Raw genomic sequence first — 6,000 nt, 5'->3', positions numbered from 1 at the left:
CCTCTCTCCGGAATCGAACCCGGATTCCCCGTTACCCGTGGTCAACATGGTAGGCGCAGAAAGTACCATAGGACATCTGAATGTATCGTCGCTGTCACAGGCCCGAGGTTATCTAGCGTCACCAAAAAGGCTGGGGAGGGGCAAGGGCCCTGGGCCCCTGGATTGGTTTTGGTCTGATAAATGCACGCATCCCTGGGGGTCAGTGCTCGTCAGTGTGTATTAGCTCTAGAATTACCACAGTTATCCAAGTAACAGATGAAGCTACTGGCAGCAATATATAGCTGCCAGCACTTTAAAGTCCAATACAAAAAAACTTCAAACAGGTATGGTATAAAAAGTAAATGCAGCGCTGATAAACTTAGTGATCAATTAAACAAGTGATGTAGAACCTAGCACAAAATTCCATTGAAGAATAACAAAGTGAAAAAAGAAAACTAAAGCAAAGTCCCATTGGGGTTAAAGTCCATATATTGAACAATGAACGCCCATCCAAATAAGAGTGATAGTTTGCAGTGAAAAAAATCAGTGAAGAAATCTTTCATACAAGTGGTTCCAGCTCCACACCCAGGTGAGAAAATAATCTGCTTATCACCAGAACGCCGTGATCACTAATCAGTGATCTTACCAAACATAGGGAATGATTATGTCACCCCAAGGCCTTTAAAAGGCTGCCTGGAACTGTAGCTGGTGCCAATGGTACTAAAAAAAAAAAACATAAAAAAAAAGGCTCCCATAGGGTGATACTGTATAAAATGGATTTAATAAAGCAAAATAGATTTGCCCTTACAAGGTAGAAGCAGTTTGAAAGCGCTACAGCGCTTGTTGGTTGAATACGAAATCGCAACATCTCCAGAGACTTCTGTTCACTTCCTGTTTAATTCGCCCATCCACCTCCTGAGAGGAAAAACGCGATGACGTCACCGTCTTAGGCTCCCCCTATGCGTTTCGTCACTAGCGCACATTAACTGGGGAATAGCCAGATTATATATATATATATATATATATATATATATATATATATATATATATATGTGTGTGTGTGTGTGTATATATACACATATTTTTTAGCCATGTTTGCAGACCTCTGCAAACATGCCTAAGATTCACCCGGAGACTAAAGTGTTGATTATCAAGAGGCTGAAGACCAGATCCACTGCTGATGTGGCAGACACCTTCAATGTGTCTCAGCGTCAAGTTCAGAGGATAAAAAAAAGATTTGAAGAGACTGGAGACATTTTGGACAAGGCCAGGTCAGGCCGACCCCGCAAGACAATTGCTTGAGAGGACTGTTTGTTGGCTCGAAAATCCAAGGCCAGCCCATTTTCCACTGCAGAAGAGCTCCATGAGACCTGGTCACCTGAAGTCCCTGTGTCAACCAGAACAGTTTGTCGGATTCTGTCTCGAAATGGCCTCCATGGTCGAATCAGTGCCCATAAGCCAGCACTAAACAAAAGACCGTTGAAAAACCGTGTGGCATTTGCCAAGGGCCACAGCCTGCTAAAAGGATGGACTCTGGAAAAGTGGCAGAAGGTGGATTTTTCAGATAAATCTTCTGTTGAATTACACCACAGTCACAGCAAATATTGCAGGAGACCTACTGGAACCCGCATGGAGCCGAGATTTACCCAGAAAACAGTGAAGTTTGGTGGAGGCAAAATCATGGTCTGGGGTTATATCCAGTATGGGGGTGTGCGAGGGATCTGCAGGGTGGAAGGCAACATCAATAGTCTAAAATACCAAGAAATCTTAGCTACCTCTTATATTCCCAACCATAAAAAAGGCCAAATTTTGCAGCAGGATGGTGCTCCATCGCATACTTCCATCTCCACATCAAAGTTCCTTAAGGCAAAGAAGATCAAGATGCTCCAAGATTGGCCAGCCCAGTCACCAGACATGAACATCATTGAGCATATGTGGTGTAGGATGAAAGATGAAGCATGGAAGACGAAACCAAAGAATATTGATAAACTCTGGGAGGCATGCAAGACTGTTTTCCTTGCTAGTCCTGATGACTTCATCAATAAATTGTATGAATCCCTGCCAAACCGCATGGATGCTGTCCTTCAAGCTCATGGAAGTCATACAAGATATTAAATTTGGATCTCACAGCACCACTACTTAATTTGCTGACATATTTTTGGATTTTCAGTAAAGTTGTTCAATTTCTGTATAGGCGACAAAACTTTTGTCTTGCCAAAATTTGACCTGTCTGTCTTGATTAAATGATAAATCTTTTTTCAGTGAAACTAATTTAATTCAGTGCATTAAACATCATTTGGGAGGGCTTTAGCTTTTCATATGAGCTATTTCTAACACCAATTGATTAATTAAAAGTCAGGTTAATAGCAGGAGTTTCTACAAAATAGAGAAGCGACAAGACTTTTGTCAGGGACTGTATATATATATATATATATATATAATTTTTTTTATTCAAAATATATTTTTTCCCCCCAAAAATTGCTGCCGTAGGCTCCTCCCTATGCGTTTCGTCACTAGCGGACATCAACTTTTCATTTATTCATTAAAAATATATATTTTTCCCTCAAAAAAATTGCATTTCAAAAACCGATGTGCGAATACCGTGTGATATAAAAAAATTGCAACGATCACCATTTTATTCCCTAGCATCTCTGCTAATAACAAAAATATAATGTTTGGGGGTTCTAAGTCATTTTCCAGCAAAAAATACCGATTTAAACTGATGTAACCAAAAAGAAGTGCCAGAAAAGGATTGGTCTTCAAGTGAGTGGTTAAGAAAACCTACTTTATTCTGTAATGCAACATTGTAATACCTTGTGGTTCATTAGCTTTTATCTCTACTTATTTGTACTGACAATAAATACCAATAACATTTTTTTTGTAAAAAAGAAAAAAAAAAAAGAAATATCTTAAAATATTATTAAAGCCACTTTTATATTGCAGTATTTTTTTCTGGGTCACCTGACGCAGGAAATTAGATAGCCCATATGTATCACTGACAATTTAATAGATTAAACCTCGGCCGTCCTGCTGTAGTCAATAGTAAGCTGTAATAATCTACTGAGAAGCACACCGGGAAGGACTCGAGGTGATAATGTTAAAAAAAAAATGGTTCTCTGTTTTCTTAAAATGCATTGAAGCTCCTTTATTATTCCAACATTAAAGATTCATGCTGGGTGCTATAATCCCCGAGCATAGCCCTGTGCCCGCACCAGCATGAAAGCCTTGTGCTTTTCTCATATTATAATAAAAAAAATGATGCTAAAGCATTCAATGCACAAGAGCCCTCGCAAATTTTTCACAAATATATTTAAGTAACACCATATCTTGGCAGAGATTAAGATGTTTTAAATTGCGCATTATGTCTTAGAACAACTGTGGAACAAAATTGTCTTTGATTGTTTCAAGCAGATTTTGGATTTGCTTCAATAGCCTTTTTTAGTTGGAAAATGAAAGAAGAGCACAAATAAAATTTGCATCCATAGCTACTGAAAACAGCATGGTGCGTATAATTTTTTTCTGTCTGCGGAAAGGGAAAAATCTATCTTTAGGGACGGCTGATATTATACTGATTCCTCTGCATTATATCATCCCTTCCCCATTTAAAGCAAGGTTATCATCAAGGGTCAAAAAAGAGTAAAGAACTCATTGGTTTGTATGCTGTGATATCAAATGGATGCCCATTAGTACCAGCGGCTCCAAAAGACGAAACAGCGAAGAGACGACCCGGCAGTCTGAGTTCAGAAGAAAACCTTTTATCAATGTGGAATGTAAATAACATCAACAAGAATAATTCTTTTCCTACAACCTGTTTTAACCAAAACTCAAGAATCAGCGGCAAGTTGGAGTTCTCCCTCCCCCCCCCTTTTTTTTTATCGAAACAACATTGGGGGTTATTTACGAAAGGCAAATTCACTTTGCACTACAAGTGCAAACTACAAGTGCAAAGTGCACTTGAAATTGCACTGAAAGTGCACCTGGAAGTGCAGTTGCTGTAAATCTGAGGGGAAGATCTGAAATGAGGGGAAGCTCTGCTGATTTTATCAAATGCTAAAATGCTGCTTTTTTATTTTCCTTGCATGTCCCCCCCGGATCTACAGCGACTGCACTTCCAAGTGCACTTTCAGTGCAATTTCAAGTGCACTTTGCAGTGTAGTTTGCACTTGTATTGCAAAGTGGATTTGCCTTTAGTAAATAACCACCAGTGTCTCTATTGTATCTCTCCTGAGGAAGCTAGTGCTATCTGGCGAAACACGTAAAGAGCAAATCCATAAGTATCTACTTCCTGGATTATCCTGGATTGAAAAAGTATTCATAACCCTTGAAATGTTCCACATTTTGTCATGTTACAACCAAAAATGTAAATGTATTTTATTGGGATTTTATGTGATAGACCAACACAAAGTGACACATAATTGTGAATAGGGATGAGCCGAACACCCCCCGGTTCGGTTCGCACCAGAACCCGCGAACGGACCGAAAGTTCGCACGAACGTTAGAACCCCATTGACGTCTATGGGACTCGAACGTTCGAAATCAAAAGTGCTCATTTTAAAGGCTAATTTGCATGGTATTGTCCTAAAAAGGGTTTGGGGACCCGGGTCCTACCCCAGGGGACATGTATCAATGCAAAAAAAACTTTTAAAAACGGCCGTTTTTTCGGGAGCAGTGATTTTAATGATGCTTAAAGTAAAAAAAAAAAAGTGAAATATTCCTTTAAATATCGTACCTGGGGGGTGTCTATAGTATGCCTGTAAAGTGACGCGTGTTTCCCATGTTTAGAACAGTCCCTGCACCAAATGTCATTTTTAAAGGAAAAAATCTCATTTAAAACTGCTTGCGGGTTTAATGTCATGTCGGGTCATGGCAATATGGATGAAAATCAGTGAGACAAACGGCATGGGTACCCCCCAGTCCATTACCAGGCCCTTTGGGTCTTGTATGGATATTAAGGGGAACCCCGCACCCAAATTAAAATAAGGAAAGGTGTGGGGCCACCAGGCCCTATATACTCTGAACAGCAGTATACAGGCGGTGCAAACAAGACAGGGACTGTAGGTTTGTTGTTAAGTAGAATCTGTTTGTAATTTTGAACATTTTTAACGTGTTTAGCTCCAGCCAAAAAATCTTTTCTAAGCTTTTTGGAAAACATAGGGAAGGGTTATCACCCCTGTGACATTTGTTTTGCTGTCTTTCCTCCTCTTCAGAAGATTTCACCTCACTTTTTTGTCCCAATGAAAAATGTTTTTTGAAAATTTGGGTTTTTTTGTGGAACAAGGATTGGAAAGCATCAGTGGAAAGGAGAACTTGTTTTCCCATATTAACTCTTACAGGAGAGAATTTCCCTTCCTAGGGGTAGATTTCATCTCACTTCCTGTTGTCTCCTTCCGTTTGCAAGTAGGAGTCGTTTGTAAGTTAGATGTTTGAAAGTAGGGTCCTGCCCTATATACTCAGCAGAAATTTGGGCCTTAGGTGTTGCTGTGGCCACAACACTGTAAGCCCTCACAGGGCCCTGCTGTGAAATATTAGATCAAGAATTGTAATTACATGCCCCTGTTGAACAGCAGCTGAAAAATTAGGCCTTAGGCACTGGTGCTGGTGCCACAACACTGCAACCCCTCACAGACACTCTAGTTGGAACGCAGGAACGAGCCCTGCTGCAAATTATTGCTTCAAAAATTGTAATTACACGCCCCTGTTAGACAGGGGCAGAAAAATTGGGCCTTAGGCACTGGTGCTGGTGCCACAACACTGCAACCCCTCACAGACACTCTAGTTGGAACGCAGGAACGAGCCCTGCTGCAAATGATTGCTTCAAAAATTGTAATTACACGCCCCTGTTAGACAGGGGCAGAAAAATTGGGCCTTAGGCACTGGTGCTGGTGCCACAACACTGCAACCCCTCACAGACACTCTAGTTGGAACGCAGGAACGAGCCCTACTGCAAAGTATTGCATCAAAAATTGTAATTACACGCCCCTGTTAGACAGGGGCAGAAAAATTGGGCCTTAGGCACTGGTG

Source organism: Aquarana catesbeiana, linkage group LG08, assembly GCF_042186555.1.
Source record: "Aquarana catesbeiana isolate 2022-GZ linkage group LG08, ASM4218655v1, whole genome shotgun sequence".
Classification (NCBI taxonomy): domain Eukaryota; kingdom Metazoa; phylum Chordata; class Amphibia; order Anura; family Ranidae; genus Aquarana; species Aquarana catesbeiana.
This window is presented reverse-complemented; position numbering follows the sequence as displayed.